Source organism: Lissotriton vulgaris, chromosome 8 (assembly GCF_964263255.1).
Source record: "Lissotriton vulgaris chromosome 8, aLisVul1.2, whole genome shotgun sequence".
NCBI lineage: Eukaryota > Metazoa > Chordata > Amphibia > Caudata > Salamandridae > Lissotriton > Lissotriton vulgaris.
The window spans coordinates 93,028,385-93,053,713 of record NC_141696.1 but is presented as its reverse complement, the minus strand read 5'-3'; positions in this window follow the sequence as shown (position 1 = coordinate 93,053,713).

Genomic DNA, 25,329 nt, shown 5'->3' with positions numbered 1-25,329 from the left:
GGTCAATTATTTCTTACTTTGGATTTTGAAAGAGAGTAATTGTTAGACCTGACAGCCTTTTGCCTACCTCCTCTACTTTTGCAGACCTTGTTTGTGCTGGCTTTAGGACTCTCTGCAGTTTACCACTGCTAATCAGTGGTAAAGGGCTTGGGGTTTCTCCAGAAACATGATAACATTGGCTTATTCCCACTTTGTATATTTAATTTACATAGAAGTCCACAGTAAGGTGCAATACATGTGCCCATGGACTGTAAAAGTAAATGCTGATAGTAAGACTACAGAACCGATTGTGCCACTCACTTAAGTAGCTCTTTAACTATGTTTCAGAACTGCCATTGCAGAGCCTCTTCGTGCAGTTTCACACTGCCATGTCGACCTGGCAAAATCACCCTTTCGCTAGACCCAAACCTTTGATTTGTATGTATGTGTCACCTTTAAGGTAGACCTTGGACAACCCACAGGGCAAGGTGAAATGTATTTAAAAGGCAGGGCATGTATTTTTAAGTTTAACTTGTCCTGGATGGTAAAAATCTCCCAAAATCCTTTGTCACTACTGTAAGGCCTATTTTTCCCATGGGATAATATTGCGATTACCTTATTACATCTTACATGCGCAATTTACAACCTGGTAGAGATAAACTCTTCAAATTTCGTGTCAATAGAATCACAATTTAAAATCCCAATTTAGGTGACGCTGGATTTTATATTGCAATTATGAAAATTACACTTTTAGAAAATACTTGATGTATCATGTGCCCTAACCACAAAGGGCCTTACGGTATTTAGAGGACCAAACAAATGGAGGAAAATGATACATACCCCTGTGATAAATCAACCCACGTGCTATAAATTAACTGTTTGTTGGGCACTTGAATTAGTTTTTGATATAAAGAGCACTGTACCTATTGGAGACTTATTTATGTTTGTGATAACAGATGCATAAAATATTAATACATGTATCGATGAGCTATGTCACCCTTGGGAATATATCTAAGTCTTTTCCATTTAAAATATCCTTTATGTGACTTTTTGTTTTGTAATATCTTATGGATATATTTTGTGTATGGAAAAATCCTCCAGAAAAACTATTTCTGTGCACTACATTTATTTTAATTCATATGTTAAATGTTTGCCAGTATGTCTACATTTATTTGTCCTGCCAATATTAAAGGTATAGAAGTGTGAGAATACACATGAGAAACAATACAAATATACTTCCAACAAATGTTCGTTTTGAGAGGCGCAGAATAATTACGTAGCTGCGCAAGCATTACATGGTCCATGGTGTAGGTGGTTAATTTTCTATACTTAAATTGACTGATACTGCCCTTGACTGCCTCAATAGAAACTCCCTCCATTATGATATACACTTCTAGAAAGTTGTCATTTTCTTGCTTTAGTCATTTGGTGCCTACTGCCTGTCTATGAGCATCTGCCTTGGGTGAGTGACAGCTGGGCTTTGTTTGCTCCCATTAGACAACCACACACAATGAGAGCTTAGGTGTGACCTGATGGGCCACCCTGGGAGGACAGGACGGAAGAGATGGACCCAGACTCACTTACACTTGCTTAGGCTGTGCTTTGTCACCCCTAAAGGTCTACGTATCCCCCTGCAGTGAGTGTTGAGCCAGGGTAGGGATTGTATGACTTATATGCACTTCAAAGACCCTTCTTTGCAGTAACCACTACTTCAAAAGCCGAACTGGGTATAAGTACTGGACCTCTCACACCACCATAGTGACCAAAACCAAAACACCAACTTAGTGACCAAAAAACTCTGCTGCACAAAGTTCCGCAAGCGGTGGAGTGCATTAGGTTGCGCCGTTTGTGGTGATTTTTAGTGCCGGGTATTTGTCCCTCGCTGGAAAATCAGCACAAATTGCACCATACCTAATGCTAGAGGGTGCTGCTGCTTCCGGCCACTCAAGTAGATGTTCTACTCGAGCAGTAGCTTCCTCAACATGAATAGAAGGTTTCTCAATGCGAGCAATCACGACCATCTGTGGCCGCCCACATTGGGAAATCTCTCTGGCAGGTGGTCTAGCATTAAATTTTTGTTGCTTGCGCTCACCAATTTAATGTTGGTGAGCAAGGTAAAAGCTCCACTCACAAAGTGGAGCTCCTCACCCAGGTCTACTATTTACCTAGGTTTACCCATGACAGAGGTACTAGTATCATGTCTATGTCTTCCCTTATGCTTACCTTTCATCACTGCAACCCTTGCCCCACTGGCATCGGCGTGGGACCCTCCGGCGACCCACAGATAGTTCTTTGTGGCCCTTGGGAAAATGTTTGTGAGTACCCATGGCCTAGACCAACATGAAGCCTTCATTAGAAGGAGGCTAATTCCACTGGAACAGAGGTGGAGTGTGATTTAGGGAGAAGCTGGGCTCTGAGGAAGCTGAGACCATACCTTTTTGGGACTCACAACTGGGTTCATACAGACCACAGATCCCTCAGATAGATCATGCAGATGACGGATGAAAATTCAAATTGTTGAAGTGGTCCATTGCCCTATAGGGAATGGACTTTAAGGTGGAACATCACCTGGGGTCAGACCACAAACTAGCCTATGGTCTTTCCAGGTTGTTCTGCCTTAGTGAAGAGAAATCCCAAAGGGTTGAGTTCCCGATCCTAAGGGGATGGGGGACACATGTTAGACATGACAGCCATAGTGTTGTCTTCCTCCTGACATATTGCTACCCCCTCTACTTTTCTGACCTTGTTTTTGCTGGCTTTAGTACTCTGTGCACTTACCACTGTTAACCAGTGCTAAAGTGCTTGTGCTCTTTCAAAAACATGGTAACATTAGCTTATCCCCAATAGGCATATTTGATTTTCTTGCAATTCCCTTTTAAAGTGCACTACATGTACCCAGGGCCTATATATTAAATGCTACTTGTGGGCCTGCAGCACCTATTGTGTCACCCACTTAAGTAGTACATTACCCATGCCTGAGGCCTGCCATTGCAGAGCCTGTTTGTGCTGTTTCACACTGCCTGTTTGACCTCACAAAACCACCCTTTTGCCAGGCCCAATCCAACCCTTTTACCATATAAGTCAATTTGCAATGTATTCAAAATGCAGGTCATGCACTGTTAAGTTTTACATGTCCTGGCATTGAAAAACTCTCAAATTAGTTTTTCACTGCTGCAACGCCGACCTCTCCCACAGGATAACATTGGGATTCATTTATTACTTCTTATACGTGTAATTCACAATCTGGAAGAGATAAACCTTTTGAGTTTGGTGTCTCTAGAATAACAGTTTAAAATCCCGATTTATGGTGAAGTCGGATATTAAATTGCAATTCTGAAAATGCCACTTTCAGAAAGTTAACTATAAGAGAACAAAGGTCCCTTACACACATGATTAAGGCAATGAACCCAGTGGTATAATAAAGACTGTGTTTTTTGAATCATAGATATTAAAAATTATTATGTTTCTTTTACGTCTAAAAATAAAAAGAACCATATAAAGTAGGACAGTGAACAAGACAAGAAACAAATAGACACAACGAAATGTAGGCATAATCCTCTGTGATCCTAATACAATAACCAGTAAGACCACAAGCACACCGAAAGTGCCTTTGCACAACATATATTTGCTATTAGAATAATAAAGTGTCAAGGAGCTACAGTCAATGGCATTTTGATCCCTATAGCAATAATGAGATCATCATAGAGACTAAGTAATTATAGCCTGATAAGAACGCCTGCTGGAAAATGGGAAAAAAGAGGGAGGGGAGAGATAAGATGAGGGAAAAGGAATCATAAAGAGAATTGGAGTATAAGAACAATTTGAACGACTTGTGGTGGGGACAAGTTGCAAAAGTGCTTGTTAAGTGCCTATAGTGGGCTAAGATAATAAATCACACAAAGGATGTGGCATGTAGTGAGTACATTATTACCAGATCGTAAAGATAAAGGTAACTAACCCAATATGTGCAAAGTGCAATGGCAACCTCAAAAGTGTGTCAATCCTGTGAGGGACCTAGAATCAGTGCGGACAGAGCAAAACCATGCTTGGATCGCATAAATGGACTAACCATAACGTAAGAACACATCCCAAGGAGGCTTAGGACTGGGCTAATGCAGCAGTGTGTCGCTCCTGAGCAAGAAATGTAGTTGTTAAAAAATACACACATCCTACAGATGTCATGCGTATCGAAAGGGATTCGGTATGAAGCAAGTCACGAGGATTCCAATATTTCAGGTTATGCGTCAAGTTTCTTAAGGGAGTCTAAAGAAAAAGAGAATGAGTCATTGGCCAGCTCGAGACCTGGTTGGAGAGAGAGAAGAAAGGATTGAAACTGTGCGCCTGTGATTACCTGGAGATGAAGCAGTGCCCTGCACGGGGGCCACAGGGAAGATGGAGTGCAGAAATGCCACTGCAGCCTGATGGATAGGACCTAGAGACAAAGCAAGGAATGGGTTAGGGGGACAGATTAGTGACCCCATAGTCGAGAACCGAGGAACAGAGTTGCCTGTACTAACCCCAGTGTGAGGCCGGGACTCTGCGGTGGAGTCGTGGTTCAAATTGTTGTTATACTACAATTCTCTTCATGACTCCTTTTCCCTCTCCTTACCTCTGCCCCTCTTCTTTCCTTTTTTTCAATAGGCATTCTTCTCAGGTTATAATTACTTAGTCCTGATGAAGATCCCATTATTGCTTTAGGGATCGAAACAATATCTACTGTGACTCCTTGACACTCATTCTAATACCAAATATATGTTGTGCATTTGCTCTTTTTATATGCTTGTGGTCTCACTGGTTATTGTATTAGGGTCACAAAGGATAATGCCTCAGTTTCTTTGTTTCTTTTCATTTCTCGCTTTGTTCATTTTCCCACTTTCTACGGTTCTTTTTGTTATTTGACATAAAATAAACATAATTATTTTTCATATCTATGATTCGTAAAACACAGTCTTTATTATACCACTGTGTTCATTGCATTATTCATGTGTGTAAGGGACATTTGTTCCTGTATAGATAACTGTACCCCAGGTCCCTCTCAGATTTCTTGGGTTCCCTTGTTCTTTACACTTATACTTTCAGAAAGTTGGCATTTTCTTACTATGGCCATTTGGAGCATGCTGCTTGTCTCTGGTCACTTGTCTAGGGTAGATGACAGCTGGGCTTTGTGTAGCCCCCATAGAAAGCCACACTGAATTGGAGCTTAGGTATGACTTGATGGGCCATCCTGGGAAGTTGGGAGGGAGGAGGCGGATCCAGCTTCACTTATACCTGAATAGACCGTATCCTGTGCCAAGACAAATGGATGCAATCCCCTATGTTTTGAATATGGAGCCAGGAAAAGATAGGCAGGACTTCTGTGCATTTCAAAAGCCTGTCTATGATGTTTAGACCACTTATTAGGTGTAAGTACTGGACCACTGAAACCACCAACTCGGTACACTTCTGAACCTGTGACTCCGTTGCAAGCAAGCAGCACTACTGTGCTGCTGAAGGACTGCCACTCTGCAAGACTGCTACTTTGCTGGACTCCTGCCTTGCTGTTCTCCTTCCTGGGTGAGAATGACTGAACCTGCATTGCATGAACCCAGAGTGACTCCAAGGACTAGCTGGCTGGCCTCCTGTTCTGAAGTCTCAGGGACATAAACGGTTTCCAACCACCCTGCTCCTACACCTGGACTCTGTCATCTGTGAATCTTTCCTGCCAAGTGGTGCCACCCCTGTTCTAGGGGGCCTAAGGTGTTAGCTCCAGCAAAACTGATGCATCCTTTGCTGTGGGAGCAGAATTGCTGAATCACTGCTGTTGTGTGGAAAAGAACTGGTGCATCACCTTTGGAACCGTCAATTTGATGCTTTTCCTGGTGCAAGGTCCTTGCATCCTGACTGCAACCTCTATGACAATGATGCATCTCCACATTGCAGCCTCTGCGCGCATCAAAACGGATCATCACCTCGACTGCACAGCACATTATCACCACGGGTCTTCACATTGCAAGCCCCAGCACCTGGATCCTCGATGAATGAATGAAATAGGTCTTATTGGGCGCAACTTAGCCCAAGGGCATCAAGGTGCCAGACATAACAGCGTGAACAGACAGACATATAACAGAAGTCTTTAAGCACCAGGTCCAGGGTCTACGAATAAGAGTCCCGGAAGAGCCAGGTTTTCAGTTGTTTACGAAACAACCCCGGCAGAGGTTGAGAGGCCAGTTCTGGAGGAAGGAAGTTCCAGAGTCTGGGCGCCAGGGTAGAAAAGGCTCTGCCTCCCTATCCGGCCTCTGCAAATCTCAGAACCGTAAGAAGATTTTTAGAAGAGGATCGAAGCACTCTACTTGGGCGGTAAGGCTGGAGAAGGGAGCAGACACCTTCAGAACCATAGCCATAGAAGGCCCCCTGGGCAAGACAGAGAAGTTTAAAAGATATTCTAGCCTGGACAAGAAGCCAGTGGAGGTCTTTCCGGGCCTGAGAATTTGAAACAAGCCGGGGAAGATCCAGGACCATCCTGGCCGACGCGTTTTGAACCATTTGGAGGCGGTGACCGCAGATTTGTTCATGCCTCCATATAGAGCATTACAGTAGTCTAGTCTCGAAGAGACCAGAGCCACTGTTGCTTGTTTCCGGGACGCCGGAGAGAGATAGGATGACATTTTTCTGAGGATCCTGATGATACCACAGCAGGTAGATACTGTCCTGCTGACTTGAAGGTCAAAGGAGAGAGTGGTATCAAACAGGACCCCCAGAATTCTGGCCGAATGAGAAGGGACTGGACAGTCTCCAAGGGAGGGCGGCCACCATTCATTAGACCATAGGTCCTGTCTCCCCCCGAAAATCTGGACCTCCGTTTTGTCTCCGTTAAGTTTAAGGAAATTTCGAATCATCCACTGGGAGACTGCTTCCATACATGCTCTAAACTTGGAGGCAGTCTCAGCCACTGACTGGGAAAGGGAGACCAGGATTTGGGTGTCGTCAGTGTATGACAACACCTCAAAGCCAAATGATCTTACAACTGAGGCCAGGGGGGTCACATAGATATTGAATAACAGGGGACTTAAGGCAGACTCCTGAGGGACCCCACATTTCAGAGGCCTCGAGGATGACAGAAATTCACCCAGCTGAACTCGTTGCTCCCTTTGATGGAGGAAGGAGGACAGGAGCCTGAGTGCCGGGCCACCAACCCCTATCTCCCCCAGCCTGGCAACCAAGACCGAGGGCGACGGGGTGTCAAAGGCCGCCGTGAGGTCGAGGAGGACCAGAAGAGTGGTATTGCCCCTATCAACTTCCGACCGAATATTATTGGTAACGACAGTGAGAGCGGATTCTGTGCTATGAGCACTACGAAAACCATGTTGAGAAATATCTAGGAGGTTGGAGTCTTCCAAAAAGGCGGTAAGATGGCGATTTAAGTGAGCCTCCAGTATCTTGGCAGGGGTAGGCAGTAAGGAGATCAGGCAGAAATTTTTCAGGACTCCAGGGTCCAGAGAGGCCTTTTTAAAGAGCGGTTTAACGACCGCCAGTTTCCAAACGGAGGGAAAAATTCCCTCAGTAATAGCCTGGTTCATCACTTCGAGGAGGGGGGGAACAATCACTTCCCTGCATGATTTCAAAGTTTTTAGAGGGCAAGGGTCAAGAGGAGAGCCTGACTTGGTGTTATTTAGTAGCTGATTTTAGCTCTCATAGGTGAGAAGAGGAAAATCCAGAAAGCTAAATACTGGATTCACCACCAGAGTGGCGGGCTTGTAGACAGAAGACAAAGGGGCACTGATGTCCAGTTCGGAGTTGAGGAGTTCGAGAGATGAATAGATGTCGGAGATTTTAGTATGGAAAAAAGATGAAATATTATCGCCTAACTCCTGAGATTCTACAATTGGATCCGAGTTTTGAGGTGCAGATAGCGAACCGATGATCTTGAAGAGAGCTCTCGTTGATTTTAGTGATGCCGTCAGATTGTTATAATGGGCCTTTTTCTCCTCAATTATTGCCGTCTTGTATGCCTTAAGGAGCAGTTTATGTCGATTTTTCCCGGTAGAATCTGGGTGGGCAGACCATTTCCTTTCATGTTTCCTGCATTCCCTTCTCAGTGTTCTAAGGCGGTCATTGAACCAGGGCATAGAGGGACTCTTGCGGGCACAGTAGTGCTGTTTGGCAGGGGCCAGAGTATCTACGGCTCTAGAGATGGAGTTTTTCAGAGCTGTAGCGGCAGAGTCTACGTTGGTATCAGGACGAGAAATCAGTCCAGTCAAATATGGGGCCAGGGTTTCATTACTAATCTGTTTGAAATTGCGTCTAGTTACCCCTTTCTTAGTATCAGAGAGGAATGAGGAGGAGTGTGGGATGTTCAACTCAAAAGGTACTGCCAGATGATTGGACCAGGACAAAGGAACGGGAGTTTCAGTTTTGAGTCTAATATCATTAGAGAAGATGCCATCGAGAGTATAGCCGGCCAGATGGGTAGGACCGGCCACAAGCTGAGTCAGGCCGCAGGCAGCTAGGGAGTCCACCAGGGAAGTAGTATCTCTAGAACTATCATTTTCTAAATGAAAGTTAAGATCGCTCAGCAAGGTGAAGTTAGGTCTATCCAGGAAAGGTTCAAAGAGATTCAATAGGTCCTGAGAAAAAGCGGGTCTGGGACCTGGAAGCCTATAGCACAAAATGCCAGAAAAGGAAGCTGTAACAGTAAGGTTGATAGAGAAATATGCTGCTTCACAAGGGTCAGAGGGGGTAGATAGAAAATCCATCCGGCAAGTGAGCGAAGTCTTATGCAATATGCCTAGACCACCCCCTCTGCGCCTGGTTCTATCCATTCTAGACAAAGCATAGTCTGGCAGAATGGCAGCGACTAGGTTGGGGCCTGAGGAATCCGATGCCCAGGTCTCAGTAATAAAAACCAAGGAAGGCTTCCTTTGCGAAACAAAATCATGAAAGGAAATATTATTCTTGCAGAGTGACCTGGCATTAATAAGAAAGCACAGCTCTTTTAACGCGACAGTACTCTTACAGGCTTTAGTGGCTCCATGCGGCATTTCCGGATGTTTTCTCTTATTATGCACAAGACTACAGCTAGCACATGGTGCATAGTAGGTATCAATGGGGCATAAGGTATGGTAAAAAAAAACAAAATACAACAACTAGAGAGAGAGGGACGAGACAAGACACTCTCAGTCCCCCGGATAATTATGTCAAACAACAAAAGAGTGTTGTCAGAGGAGAGTTTCGTTAAGCACAGTTAATGAGAAAGATGAAATCAACCTATAAGGAAGTCGCTTAGGGATTTCTCTAGAAGCCCTCACTCACCACCCTGGGCGGTGACATGCTTCATCATCGGGCCCACCAGGAGCAGCTGAATACCTCCCTGGTGTGCTACAACGCCAGATTACTGCGGAGTTGGTTTTTCGTGACAATAGTGTGAAAAGCAAGTGAATTAAAAAATGCCAACAAGCTGTACCATACAAAAAACTTTATTCGGTGGTTAGCCAGGCATTAATTAAAATAAATGTGTCGGGAAATTTACCAACTAATGTGTTGGGTATTTCCACTTAGAGTGGGGTCGACATGTTTCTGCCCATATATGTGTAGATTTTACTGGGCTTTCATCAGGACCAGGTAACTGTGTACCTCGGTGGTGTGGGCGCCCTAAGGCCCACCCTTGCCAGAGGACGTGAAAGTTAAAATTTCTGTGTAAAAATAGGTGCAAAAAGAACAAACCAGAAAAAGTGAGTGTTCCTTCGGAATTTGAGGAACCTGTGGTTTGTTATTTAAAAGATCCACACCCCATGGGTCTCGGGAGGGGGGTGGTGGCGACAATGGCACACCGCCGGCAATGCCAAACACCCGCTCGGCACCTAGCGACACCTTCTACCGCACCCCTTATAGGTTGATTTAATCTTTCTCATTAACTGTGCTTAACGAAACTCTCCTCCCACGACACTCTTTTGTTGTTTGGCATAAGGTATGGTGACAGGATTTAGACTGAGGTCTAAGGGAGAGTATCATATTGAGTGAATATAAGGTACTCCCTACCGGAAGGATGAAGCGGGGAGCAGCCCTCCTGGCCCCTGGCGCGTCCTCAGCGCGGACGGGCGCAGATGGGCTTAACTTTGGCGCGACTTCGGCGCGCGCATGCTGTGCGTGTCCGCTGTATGCGGAGAAAGACATCACGTCTAAATAGGGTTGTGCCTTAAGGTGGATCCCCGCGTGACCCAGACTGACCAATGGGAGCAAGGACACCAATTGTATGCCATTGCGCCCTCCACACAAACGGGAACACCCGGGGTAGAACGGGGCACAGGGCAAGAGAAGCGTCAGGTAAGTAAAGGTCTCAGTGCACAGTAAGGAAAAGTTAAATATTAAAATACGGCTATTTTAAAAGCATAGTATTCATGCAACAAAGCACAATGAAATTTCCTAGAAGTGTTACAGCCGTGGCATCGTAGTCATGCACTCGGTGTTAAAGACCAAACTCTATGAAGTAGGAACTCACACCCTAACACCATTGTATCTCAGAACCAATGCAACAACGCTTCTGTGTGGAAAAAATCAACGCATCACCTCTACTGCAATACAGATGCAACACTCCACAACTAGGATTCGAGGTACTTTGGTTCAGCGGGCCTAACTGGGTCCCTATAGCTGGCCTGCACTCCATTGTGCTCGGCCTCAACTTTTGACTTTGTCCTGGTCCGGCACAACTGGTTATCCCCAGTTGGAGCGTCTTGCTTTTAAGCCCTATTTATTATTTAAAAACACATGACTCAAGTTCTACTTACTAAATGTTTTTCATTTTAGTCTAGATATACATGAATTAAAGTTAAAACTCTTTTCTAACTTCGTCTGCTATCTTTTTGTATAGTGTTTTCACTGTTTCACTCTTTGAAGTGTTGCACAAGTCCTTTACACACTGTCTCTAAGTTAAGCCTGACTGTTCTGTGCCAAGATACCAGAGAATGAACACAGCTTACTTTAGAGTTTTTCTGGCACTCACCCTGACTAGGATTGTGGTTGCTGTTTGACTAAGCTTTACACCCCAGTCATCCAACAAGCCGATTTCTTACAGTAATTTAATGTTAGCAACTCGTCGGGCCACTAAGGAAGAATTGTTGTGAGAGTAGAGTTTTTATCTCAAACATGAAGACTTTTAGAGAGGGATTCATTCTGATTAAATGATGAAAGTTCATCAAGAGCCTGGGGACTCCTTTTGAGAAGCCTTGTTCTATTTCTTATGCAGGGAGGCATTTCAAGAAGAAGGTTGCCGGAGCTCCGAAGGGAGTGTTGACCTACTGAGATGGTCAATTATTCCATGAGATAGATTGGGGTATTTGTGCAAAAGGCTTTGTGAATAATGCAGGATATTTTCATGATACTTCTAGCTTTAATCTGTAATCAAGTTACTAAATGAGAAGTGGGTAATGGGTCGTATTTTCTTGAGTCTGATACAAATCTAGCAGTAGAGTTTAGGTCCACTTTTAGGGTACCAACATAGGCTTTACATTTTCCAGGTAATAATGCATTTCCTTAGTCCATTCTTAATAGGACAAGAGATTGAACCACCTGTTTGTAGTTCTCAGGAGTAAGGAATGGTTTCATTCCTTGTAGTAATTTGCTCTGCAGTTATGCTCCTGTGGCTAAGCTGTTTATGTGTGTTTGGAGGACATCTGCCTGTGGACAGAGTTGGACCAGGAGCCCCCTCATATGATGCATACTTCCTAGTAGCCCAGCTTCAATGGCTATTGCACTGGACTGTGGGACTCCTACTAGGAGAGACCAACACAGGTACTGGACCAATATCAATCCCAATGAACCGGCGTGGGCTAATTCTGGGATCCAAACCAATGACAATCTACCCATTACAGGTGACAGTGGCGCGAGCCTGCAAGCAGTGTGGATCCATCGTAAGTCACATACAATTCCCCTCTGTTCCCCATTGCCGCCACTAGTAGGCCTTCCACAAGAACGAAAATACTATTCAGCTTGAGCCCTTTAAGTCTGGACAGACCACCCAATTACGGAAATAGGATCCATGTTAGCAGGCAGCCACCTACTTCCCTTTGATGAAATAGTAGCTGATACTGGCCTGCCCAGTAGCCAGTTCCTCCTATATGGTCAACTAGTGGTAGATTGCCGTCGAGCATGAAATTTGCGTTATAGAGAACCAGCAGTGCATCCAGTCCTTCATGCCATCCTACAAAGAGGCCATGGATGTCATATAGTGGCTTGGATATACAGAGCCCTCTGAGATTTAACAGCAGGATCACTTACACCGCTACGGGACAAGTGGGAGACAGAATTCTGGAGGCCATTACATGAAAAAGAATGGGAGCAAGTGTTAGAATATCCAAAGAAAGTATCCTGCAATCCCCTATTTAAAAACATACAATTATTTATCTTGCATCATGTATACCTAACGCCCGAGCACCTTCAAAGACACTACCCGAACACACCATTCTCATGTCCAAGATGTCAACTCCCCAGCACGTCCTTCTTTCACATGTTTCGGAATTGCCTAGTGCTTCACTTCTATTGGAGTACAGTACACACATCACTGCACAATGTAACGGGACTTACAGACCTTACTGCATGGGATCCTTGTGCATTGGGCATATTCAAACTTCTCAAACATCACAAATTCTAGGAACGGTTTGCATCTCTAGCCCTCCTATTAGCTAAGCGGGGAATTGCCATGGGCTGGGGAACTCCAACGGGGCCCCCATTGGCAGTCCGGGTAGGAGCAGTCTCTAAATGGGGGGCATCTGAAAGAGAGGCTCTGCGATATGAGGAAGACAGACGCATACATAAATGCCAGATATCCATGCTTAGGTCCTCTTGTAAAGGTGATTTTGTAATTCCGAGATTTAGGCTGGTGAAAATGGGCGGCCACTCGTTCTCCCACTTAGACCCTAAGTTTTGGAATACCCTGCCACCCGCACTGAAAACTAAAACCATCTATCTCCGCTTCCGTAAAGGACGCAAGACATGGCTCTTTTGGCAGTGATTTATGGTTGTTCTCCTTACCTCTTTTAACCCCTTCACTGCGGCGGCTATTCCGCCGCAGTGCTAAGGGGGCGGGGCGGCCGCGCGGCGGTCCCGTGCCCGTGACGGAACCGCTCCGTCACGGCACGCGGGTGAGCTGTGCTTGTGACGGAATGGTTCCGTCATGGACCGCCCCGCTCAATAGAACGCTCAGCGCAGGCACGGACTTCGCCATGACGGAACCGTTCTGTCATTAGCACAGCGCACCCGCAGCTGATGACGGAACGGTTCCGTCATCAGCGTGCAAAGGGTTAATCTGTCCCTTGATGCCGGGAAACCCACTGCGGGTAGCTGTGCGCCTTACAAGTTAAATAAATAAATAAATAAATAAAATGCAATAGGCAATGCTCCTACATACCTTCAAACAAAGTCTAGAACATGCAGGGTTCCCCATGTCAACGCTGCTTCCCCCACAAGATATTTCAAATACATCCGCCTCCGAAGGAGACCACCCATCTGAGCTTAGCACATAATCCGCGAATGCATAGCATACACAAATGACTCCCACCAAGCCTTATAAAGCCACCATTTCAAGCGCTCTAACCATGCAAGCGTAGACTCTCAGCACCGCTCATCGAAAACAATCTTCCTGTCCCCCCTCACTCATTGCACCTCTAGTTCAATTTTATTCCCCCAGTTTATTCACTGTTACTTCACTATGATTACTGGACTCTCGCAGCTGTCCATGTTCAAGTTGAGGACAAAGCACAATTAGCGATTAGAAACCTCTGGGTGATATAGCGCTTTACAAGCTCATAATAACATAACATAACATAACAAATAACAAAATCGTAACCACAATAGTGATTTGAGTTTTTCCGGCTGATAAAAATGTTCACATTCTGTTTACAGTAGTTGGGTGCAAATCGAGTCAAAGTAATGAGAGTATGCCATAGTGTTGTAGAGGAAGGCGGTGCCAGGACAGAGGATGGGATGCTGGTGAGGATGTTCAATTGTTTGAGCAAGGCAGCTTGGACTTGCCTATGAGGAGGTGCATACGCAGGCACTCAATACTTTGGTCCCGATTCACAGAAGTAATCTGAGACAAAATCCTAAACTTACTACTTTTGGTATTCACATAAGGCATTTAGTAGTAGTAAAGTTAGGATTTTGTCTTACGTCTGTCTTAAGTTTGTCTTAAGTCAGTCCTAAGTTTGTCTTAAGTCTGTCTTAAGTCTGTCTTAATTCAAACTTAAGACAAAATCCTAACGTTACTACTACTAAATGCCTTCTGTGTCTACCAAAAGTAGTAAATTTAGGAGTTTGTCTCAGATTAGTTCTGTGAATTGTCCCCACAGTGTAGGAAGAATGACAAGAGAGAGGTGTTTTTGCCATTCAGTGCCAAATAACTTGGTGCATGAAAATCAAATTATAGTTACTTCTGATTTGAAGAGGCTTTGGCAAAACATCATGGGTCTATATCAGTCTATTGAATATGGACATACAAGGGCCAATTGAAGGTGGATATGACCACAATTTGACTAGTGAAACTGCTGATTTAGAAATTACTTACATTAATCACTGGGTGTGTCAGTCCTTTCAAAGCTTAACTTTCACAGCAGAAGGCCTGTAATAATAAAAACCACCCCCTAGGTAGTTTGACTCCATTATCTCAAATACACTGTCAAAAACTTGACATCAAACAGGACCAAGTACGGGATGTGTGGATACTTAGATCTACAGTGTGTTGCAAGGAAAACAAGATTTTTAATGACGCTCCAATCGGTCCAACTAATTTAAGAGCCATGAGTTGACTTTTAAATAGTTCCAGGATCCAAAACGTGTAGTGGGAGATCTTGGAGGTGTACCTTCCAGTCTCTCTTCAAGTTAGATAGTTTAGTGGTGTGAATCACTCTACTAAATTGAAAACTTTCACTTGAATAAGGTTACATTGCCGTGGAGCAGGCAGAATCTAATCAGGACCTCTCTTGTGATACAGGCTGTTTGAAAATGACAAAAAATTGTTCGAAATTGCTATTTTTGGAGGTTTATAGGGAGATCTTTTGAGTACTAGATTAACTACAGATTTGTTAAAAGAGAAGGATTTAAGATTTGGTGCATTAAGTGGGTGATTTCTGGTAACATTTGTAAGACATAGGCCTAAGAATGGGATTGTGTGGGCAAGGTAAGCAAACATGTTGATGTGGTATGATGATCAGGATTAAAAGGATTTGTGACAACAGATGGTCTCATCAGTTGTTGCCTGGGCTTATTGTGACACACACCATGGACATTATTAAACTGTACTGGAATTTAGCACAGCTCTAGTCACTGAAAAAGACACTCTTATCAAAGTTTCATATTTGAATAACTGGATCACCCTAACACTGTCCTGATTAGCACAGTTTTTAAATGTATCACCATTTCAGACTCTGAAGGATGTTTGCATAAAGCAAGCATCTTTGGAACCCGATCACTTTACCAGTGAACACCCTATTTCAAACATTCCTAGTTTTCAAAAAATCATGGAAACAGCGTTTCTAATATGTCTGCAACCAATTATGGAGCCATATCATTTATAGACCATTTGATCTGGGTGATCCCCTGTCTGGTTTTCAGCCTGGTCACGTTATCAAGAAAGCAGTGATTCATGTTCCAAATGTAATCCTGGAAATGATTGATCAATGTGAAGTTGTGTTTTTTTATATTCTTGATTAATCCACTGCCTCAAACCCCTTGGATCTCATCATCTTACATTCTTACGGGGATATTCACAAGGACTTATCTCCGATTTATCCCCACCTTAACGCATCAAAAGTGGAGATATATTTAACACCCCATTCACAAGCTGGTGCAAACGGCAGACATCGCCAGTATTCCCGCGATAACTACCCCAAAATTTATCTCCACGGTGAACACCACCAACTAACCCTAATGAGATGCAGAGTAGGTTTTCCAGTGCAAAAACAGACGAAAATTCCACAACACCACTTACACAACGAACTGCCAGATCTGTAATGCAAACCAAAAACAGGCGATAAGCCGAGGTAGCAGCAGGGAATTAATAACTGCCTTTTGCTGGTGTTAAGCAGGATGACTACCTGCAGCATAAAAGGGAGCCCAGCCAAGAGCCACACCTCCAGCCCACAGTCATGGAACTCATGACACTGCCAATGGGCACAAAACACAACTACATTCAACATGACAGACAACATGCCAACCGACCAAACACAAAAACACAACTCCATTGGGAATCCGGCCTTGCCATGCCCACACCCAGCCATGGCATGGCACCACAGACACACAATAGCAGGATGTGACGAGAGGCATGGAGCAGGCATGTGCGAGAGCGGCAAGTGACTAAGGAATGTGAATCTATCCAATGCCAGGTGTGGCGAGGAGGTGCCGGACATACCAAAGAGTGCATACCACGGAAATGGCCATGTGGTGGTCAACTGCTGGTGCATGGGGTGTAGTGGCCAGTGGTTGCTACTATTTCCCCACAGGCTGTGGGGAAGAATACGGAAATGTTACACGTTATGTCCCCTCCTGCATGCGCATGCATAGTGGTTTGGACCTGCGTATACCAGGCCTGCGTAGTGGGCTGAACAAAAAGCCAGTCGCACTGGTCATGGTTCTCTTTCGGAATGGACAACGCTTCTGCCAGGGTGGTGCCTCTCAGCCCACCACGAGCCGAGCACAGCGGGGCCTGTGTCCCTATGCACCTGCTGCACCCCGGGCTGCTGGTTCCCAGACCAGTCATGGCTTTCCCAGCGCACCAACGAAACTCTGCTCACCTAGCTACACCGGAGTGTGTCAAAGAAGGCCCACCACGTGCAGGTGCAAGCTCCAAGCACCAGTCCTTCGACCTCTGCAGCCTCCCAGACCATCACTGGCCCCCCGATGCTGGCCCACATTACTCCTTTCTCATTGACATTCTCCACCTGCGTCTTCTTTGGCCCAGTGGGTCCCAAATGTGGAACTGTGTCCTGACTCCTGAATGGCAGTGACCCCAAGTCCGTGGCAGCGCCCACAGCACCAGACTCCCTTCGATCAGTGAGGCATAATCCCATATGGCAGGCCATTAACCCTGTTCAACGCTGGCCTGCGAGACGTGGTACCACTAACCCTGTTCAATGGAGGTCTGCGACACATGGTGCCACTAACCCTGTTCAGCGCAGGCCTGCGACACGTGGTGCCACTAACCCTGTTCAACGCAGGCCTGCAACACATGGGGCCACTAACCCTGGGGCCACTAACTCTGTGCAGCACAAGTCATGGGGCCTTTATGGTTGAATGGTTGTGTCCTTTACGATGTATACTGTTGTCGATTTCAGACTGCACCGGCAGCCCTTGCTGGCTGGTGTGCACATACCCTACACACATCCAACACAGGTATCACTCGGTATATATGCCTGCTAATAAATGAGGCCATGCGCACGTGCCCGTAGCCATTCACACCATCTGAGCAAGTGTGTCAGTGTGGTCATTGTATCAGCATGATGGGCACAGGCCCTGCAACATCATAGTGTGGTGTCTTCAGCGGAGATTACCATGTCTCCTCAGCGATGGGGTGCTCTGCCTCCTATGTGTGTGTGCAGCATTGTGGGTGAGATGTCCCTTTAGCTCTGATTCAGGCAGTGTGGTTTTCACTTCTGTGCTTGTTCAGTGGTGTGATATTGCCGGACTGTGTGACTTGTGCTCTTGGTTGGTGTTGTTACTCTTGGGTATGGTTTGTCTGCATTGTGCTGTGCTTAATTGTGCATATGTGCCATTGTGCCCATCTCCCCCGTCCCCCCAGTCCATGGTGGCTCCTCTCCCTGTTTCTGTTGTGCCTTTTGTTTTGGGCAGTTTCCGGTCCCCGAGTCCTGCCATCATTTCCAGACTGATGTGGTGGACACCATTTCCTCCAAGTCATCCAGTTCCTGGTGTGGCGCTGGACTCCCACCTCCGATGTGCATTGCTGCCTTCTTGTTGTTGGCGTGTTTCTGCTTGTTTGTGCATTTTGCATCATTCCAGATGTTCTGGTTTTCTTTCATTCTCCTTCTCCTCCCTCAGGCTGCATTCACCTTGTCCTTGATGACCTGCCATGTACAAACTTTTGTTGCCAATGGGGCTGTTGGGGTTATGTACTGGCTCAGGTTGGCTGTCGTTTTCTGTTTGGTTTGTCTTTCTTCTTCAGGATTTTGTTGTGCTTATTCCCACCTACTGTGTGTGTCGCAAGCCTGGCGGTGCTTACCCCTGCTTTCCTCATCGCACATTTTTTGGTGTTGAGGTTTGTGTTTTTATCTCCGTCGAGATGATTGTATCGCGGACATTGGCTGGGGTTTCGGAAGACTATCGCATCGTACCGCTGTGTTGTGAATTCCAAGTTGACACAGGGTTATTTTCCTGCAATAGGCTGCGATGTGTAAAGTTGTGCTAGCATTTTTTGGTGTTGTTTAGCACACATTCTTGTGAACATACCCCTTAGTATTTAGATTAGGTTGGGTTGTTGGGGAATGCAAAAGAACGTGTCATCTTCTCCATGTATACCCATTATCTGCACTTGGCAGTAGAACAAATAGGGCTACATGCATCAAAATTGTAAATTGTGAATACCTAATTATGAATTCCTGAGAATCGCAATTAGGTATTCGCAATTTTCAATGTATGAAACTCCTAGGGGTTTCGCAAATTGCTCTACCTCATGAATGTGATTGCTTTTAAATAAAGCAATCTTTTTTTGTAAAGCAGCCCATTTTCCTTAAAGGAAAACAAGATGCTTTACAAAAAGTAAAATGAAAAGTTTTCTTTTAATTTTTTAAGAGTAGGCAGTGGTCCATGGAACCACTGCCTTCTCTTAAAAACGCTGTAACAAACATTCAAAAGGGGGAAGTAGTCCCTTTGGGACCCCTTCCCAGTTGCGAATTGGTTACCACCTACTTAAAGTAGGTGGTAAAATGTGAATGTTTGCGACCACATTTCGGTCACAAAACATTCCTATATACCGATTCGATTCGGTATTAGGAAGGGAAGCCCTATACAAGCCCCTTCCTAATAGCGAATGGCAAACGCAATTTGCGATTCGGAAACAGGTTACTGAATCATAAAATAGGGTTTGCTACATCAGAATAGCATTTCTTGCGTTCGAAAAAAGGTTGATTCTGTGATTCGGCCCATTTGCAAAGGCAAAAATGCTTGATGCATGTGTACCATAGAGTAAGAGCTTTCACAATTTACATGATATCACACAAGAGCCCTACCTGTCATTGTCACTTTTTGTTAGCAATGTGCAGCTTTACTTTCAGGTCTTGCATTGGTGAAGTTCCACACCTACGCCCATCTCACCATCAGACTCACCGGTTAATCAGCACTTGTCCAATTTGATGTAGAAGAATTGAATTAGACTGAGCAATGCACAAACCAAGTAGTGTAGCAAGTAACAAGCTGGAGGCTATTTAGGCAGTCTTCCCTTGATCCCTGATGCAATTTCAGGTACATAAACAACGAAGAAAGTGAACACTTTGAGAGTAGTTTTCGACTCAACTTTACCCACAGTTCAACAACTGAATCATGTTGTTAGATCATCCCCCTTCTTACTAAAGCTACTTGTGTAGATGAGTTGAGTTCTCTGTCCACTAAATTCAAACTTGTCCTTACAATGTGTAGTAAGATTATGTTAGACCTGGCATCCACAATGTGGTTTTCCCCTAACTTTATGCCTTCAACCCTCCTGTTTTGCTAACTTCAGTTTTGCTGGCCATAGGACTTTACTGCTGCTAAACATTGCTAAAGTGGTTGTGCTTTCTCCTTAAAACCTGGTAGAATTGGCTTAAACCCAATTGTTATATTTAATTTACTTCTAATTCCCTAATAAAGTGGCACTACCTGGGCCCAGGGCCTTCAAATGAAATGCAATTAGTGGGTCTGCATCATTGATTGTGCCATCCACTTAAGTAGCCCTTTAAACAATTATCATGACTGCTATTACACCTGTGTGTGCAGTTTTAACTGGCATTTCGGCCTGGCATATAAACCTCTTGCCATACGAGTATCCCCTAGGGTAAGCACTCTAATCCAGAAGGAGAGTTTTAGTGTCACAAAAAACTGCTATCATATTTCAATATAAAAAGTCCAAAAGAAGATCTTCCAGATGTCTGATGTCAAGTTCTTTTCTTTATTCAGTCAAATCATCAATATCAGCCAACTTGAAAAACCGTTAATACTTTTGGCAGCCAACGCATTTCGTCCTCATCCGGGACATCATCAGGGCTGTAAAGTAAAGACTACAAAATCGAAGTCGGACCATAAACATCCATACTGTACATTACAGGTTATAAACGTATGATTAAACAAGTGCGGATTGTATCGACTAGAGCATTTAACTCCTTCTCTGCCTATATAACAATCTTAGAACATTTTGATGATCTAGACAACTTAACAAAGCTACATATGTACAATAGAAAAATCACATAGCAAAAAACATTCATTTTTGCGGATAGTAGGTTCCAAACATTATATATCTGTCTTAGTTTATCCCTAGCTATCAACTCCCCTATATTATGTAATTCTAACAACAGAATTCTAAACCTCATAGTTATAGTAGGTGTATGCAAAGAAGGCCTTCCTCTGTGTGAAAGGATGCTATGCCAGAAACAAAAGCTAAAAAGTCTCACCTTCAACCAATTTGAATCCACTTGGTCGTTATCTAATCTTCACCATATTCTACTGGAACTACTCAGTACAAAAAGTAATTGTCTTCAATTAGCTTACTAAGCTGTAAATATGTATAACTATATTACTTTGAGACCACTACAAACATATATACCTGAATAACCCTCGGCTCACCTTTTAGTCCCTAGTCGCTTCCCAAAAACTAGACCGTATCCCAGATTAACAAATTCCCTCTTAGCACCAAATTCCGCTCTCGATCTTCAACGTATGCCTAAATCCAACTGCATTCAAGAGGAGTAATTATCAGTATGATGAAAATCTGTGTTTCTCTATTAGGTTACTAGACTCAAAATATATACAACTCTATTCCCCATCAGCTCACCTTTTAGTCAATTCATATTCAAAATCCGAAACTAAACCCATTTCCCAGATTTCAAATTCCTTGTGAACACAAAATCCTGCTCTCAATCCTCGGCGGATTTCTAAATTCAGCTGCATACCAAAAGAATAACGGTCATTATAATGAAAACCCTAAATAATGGGAGGCACCTATATCGCTCGATTCTGATCAAGAGTGAGATTTGCCGCCTGCTAAAATGATGTCCGCTATCCAGGGAGCCTTCAGGTACCATTGTGTGGTGCTGGCGATCGCGAGCTGCCAGGGCTGTTTCTCAGGTAGAGTTTCTAGTCAAGATGCAACTAAATCAACTTGAAAATGTCTTTTTGAGTTGATATTCTACTTGAACAGACAGTTCAGGTTCCTTTGTGTGCAAAAAGGCATTTATTTTTCAACATGAAGGAAGTGCACAGGTTCTAACTTCCTCTGTGTGTCCAGAAGGCACCTATCAATGCTTTGTCCATCTCCTGGTCACTTTTCATATGGATTTCAAGGTAAAAGGATCACTCTTTTTCTGTAATTCCTGCTGTATACATACTGTTGGATTTTATTAAGGATTTCGTTTTTGTGACATAAATTAATAAATGTTTAGAAAAGGGTGTTGTTAGACAGAGGGTATGCACCAGTATATATTTTTACTTTTAAAACATTTTTGAATTAGATTGTGGTTAAGATATCGCTTTGTGGGGCAAGATGGTGGCCGCTGCGGTGGCTGAGTGAGAGGTTGTGAGCTGCTCTCCCGTCCTGTATAGTTGTGCCATACCTGCTGCTGTATCTGTACGATTGGCGATGCACTGGCAATGCTCTGGCGGCATTGTCATGGAGTCGGAACTGGTGCTTATCCCCCGGGGCATACGGGCGCTCTTCTGTGGAGGTGGTGTGCGCCCACTGCCTTGCGGTGTTTCGGCAGCTCCAGCAGTGTTCGGGGCAGCGTTTGTGGGGTATTGACAGCAGCAGCCCGGCTGTGAGTAACGCAGGTGTTTGGGAAGTGCTCCCTACCCCGGACCAACACGCTCAAATGGCTCTGAAAGGGAGTGGAAAGGGAGCGAAGACTCGAGGAGCCACCGCCGTGGCAGAGGCAGCTGGAGTAGGAGCAGAAGCATCCCAGGGGGCCTCAGCGGCGGGCAATATTGTGAGTCAAGCCCGTGGAGAGCAGCAGATAAGAGAGTCGGTGAGTGGAGGTGATGGCGCACTGCCAAGTTGCGGAAGCCAGCAGCAAGCCGGGGTTATGAAAGAGCATACGGTTCCAGATATATTTAAGAAAAAGGTGGTGTCACGCAGTAAACCTGGGGGCCATCAGATTCCCAGTCTACGAGGCAAGTGCTGGGTGAGCTCACATGCAACAATGTAGCATCAGTAACAGCTGCTCCTGGAGGAGATGAAGGGGACTACACAGTGAACTCTGCGAAGCTGTGAGTAAAGCAACAGTACCCTCTGATGGCTCTGTGAGTGTGCAAGAAAGGGTGGGTGTCTCTGGTTCTGATACTAGCTCTGACACGGGGGCGCAAGTGGAGTTAAAGCCAACCTCTAGGACTAGAGTTATTGAAATAGCGCCGGCAATGCAAAATTTATTACAACCTCCGAACCCTGGAAAACCGGTTATGGATTCGGTAATGGACCTGGTGAATGATGGGGAGACTGCTGTCTTGGGGGGGGCGTGGGGGGGGCAGTTCTATTCTATGTCTGATGTCTCAGTAGTTTCGTAGCATGAGAATGAGAATGAGAATGATAATGATAATGACAATCTGAGTAATATAGGTGATTGGGCAGATGAGGTCAGCTCGCAACAAGAGGAAGACGTACTGAGTTTAGAGTCTACAATGAACCAAGAGACTCAATAGACAGTCCGTAAGATACATGATTCTGGAAACCCGTCGTCAAAGGAGGACTTGATTCTGGTTAGACAGCCTATATGGGATCATTCACTCAGTCCTCAGCCTGAACAAGATGAAGCTGGCGGAAGTTCTTACACCGAGCCAGAAGGTGAAATTACATTGAAGACAATCTGTAAAGTAATAATGGCTCATAGTGAAGAAACCAAAGCCGAAGGGTTGCGGACCCAGAGGCGGTGCGCAAACTTCAAAACACGGTCGCCATATTGCCAAATCTTGTGCAGAGATATCAACTAGGGTACAAGAGGCAGAGGAGCGGATCTCTGCTGTAGAGGATCAATTAGTACAACAAAAGTCTTCGATTACTACCTTACAAAAAACAAAGGAAGATATTGATTGGAAGCTGACTGATCACAACCTCCGTGTTTTAGGTGTGCCTGAAGGCAGCAAGGGGAAAGATACCTGACGATTTGTAATCGATCTGTTTGCTGAGGCCTTCCCTGATTTAAACAATTGGAACTGGGATGTTGAAATTATTAGAGCACACAGATTTCCCTTTGTGCAGAAGGGGAAAGCTGGGGGAACTGGGGAGAAACCCAGGGCAATTCTCATATGTCTGAATAACTATCTGCTCGGCGAGGCACTATATGATCTGGCTAGGCCTGATAGACGGCAGACTGGCAAGGGGTGTGACTTTTTTGTGCGCCCTGACTTCTGCCCGGTTACAGTGCAACAAAGGTGGAGGCTACGCCAATTGATTTCAGCATTTCAGGCTAAAGGGGGGCATGCGTTTCTCTTAAACTCTGCCAAGTTAAAAGTGATTCATAAAAGAAAGACTGTATTTTCTTTCAGAGATTGCTGCACAGGAGTTTATGGAGACATTGGGAAATTTATGTAATCAATTAAGATGGAGTCCTGGGGTCCTATATCCCTTGTTTGTGTGGGTAATTGTAACTAGTTGGTGTGCATGTAAGGACGGTTGGTGAAGGGGGTGTGGCAGGCCACGGGCGGGGTACAGGGAGATGCATCTCACAATCCCTTTCCATCACTGAGGACATGGTCCTTACACCTCTAATTGGGGGGGGGGGGAGTGAAGGAGGGTGGGGGTGTGGGTGGGGGTTCGGTTGGGGGGGTGTTGGTACGGAAAAAAAAACCAATCCATGATCACGCAGGGAAGTGGAGCAGTATATTCAAGTGTTTTTGGTGCATAATCTGTAAGTCCATAAATAAAGGGGAAATTGATGGCGGGTAGTGGAATAAGCAGTGGCATTCGGTGTTGCTCTTTGAATGTTGGCAGTCTAAACAGCTATAATAAAAGGCAACAGGTTGCGAGTGAGCTGGCGATGCTGAAGAGTGATCTGATTTGTTTGCAGGAAACCAATATTGCATGGGCTAAAAGAAAGCTGCTTACGGATCTTGGGTTCAAAGTATTGGATGTACAGAGTAGTCCACCACCACGAGGGGAGTTGCAATCTTAGCCAAGAATCACGTACAAGGGACAGGCAGGGTATCTGTAGACAAGCAAGGGAGGTCGTCTATAGTCAAATGTATTATTGGGAATCAGAAATGCACTGTATGCTCTATATATGGGTCAAACTGTGATGAGGCTTTAATAATAGAGTGGCTTAATGTTGAGTTGGCTCAGTGGCCCACCCCATTATTCATTTGTGGTGACTTAAATATACATCTTGGGCCCAAGGGTTTATAGGATAGCAGTGTCAGTTATAAAGGCAGGAAACCAAAGGTTTTTAAGGCACTTTAGTCACTCCTGGCTGATCACGGCTTGGTGGATGCTTGGGCCATATTGAGAGGCGAGGAACCTGGGTACACTTTTTATTCCTGTCCCCCTCAAAAACTAATAAGGCTGGATTATTTTTTTGTATTGAATCTAATGCTGGTTGGGGCTAAAATACAAGTGTATTCACGGGTCACTTCGGATCATGGTGCTCTTGTACTTAGCTGAATGCTCGCTAGAACGGGAACCAAACCACAAACTTTCTCATTTGATAGGAAATTGTTGCTCGACACACAATTTGTAAGTGCGATGAAGATTTGGATTAAGCATTTTTTTTAAATAAATCGGAATACCGCAGGGATCGAGTGTGTATGGGACACTTTTAAAGCTGCTTTTAGGGGGAAGGTTCTCAGTTTTGGCCTATATAAGCAAATACAACTACGAGCTACATTAAAGGGGCTGTATGCTGCGTTAAAGCTGGCAGAAGAGAAGCCTATGATAGGTATACATGGGGGCTATGATATCACTGATCTTTTGACTGAAGTGGCCCATTGCAAAGCCAAAATGTACCTTAACTGGAGCAAAGAAACTGCTAAGAAATACTTGACTAAAAAGCATTTGAATTATGAGTATGGTTAGGCAAGCAGGCGGTGTCTTGCCCAGAAACTTAGATCCAAATTGGCGGCCCAGCGGGTCATTGTAATTAGAGATGGTAGGGGTGATCTTATAGAAACAGAGGTTGGGATCTTGGATGTATTTCATGATTTTTA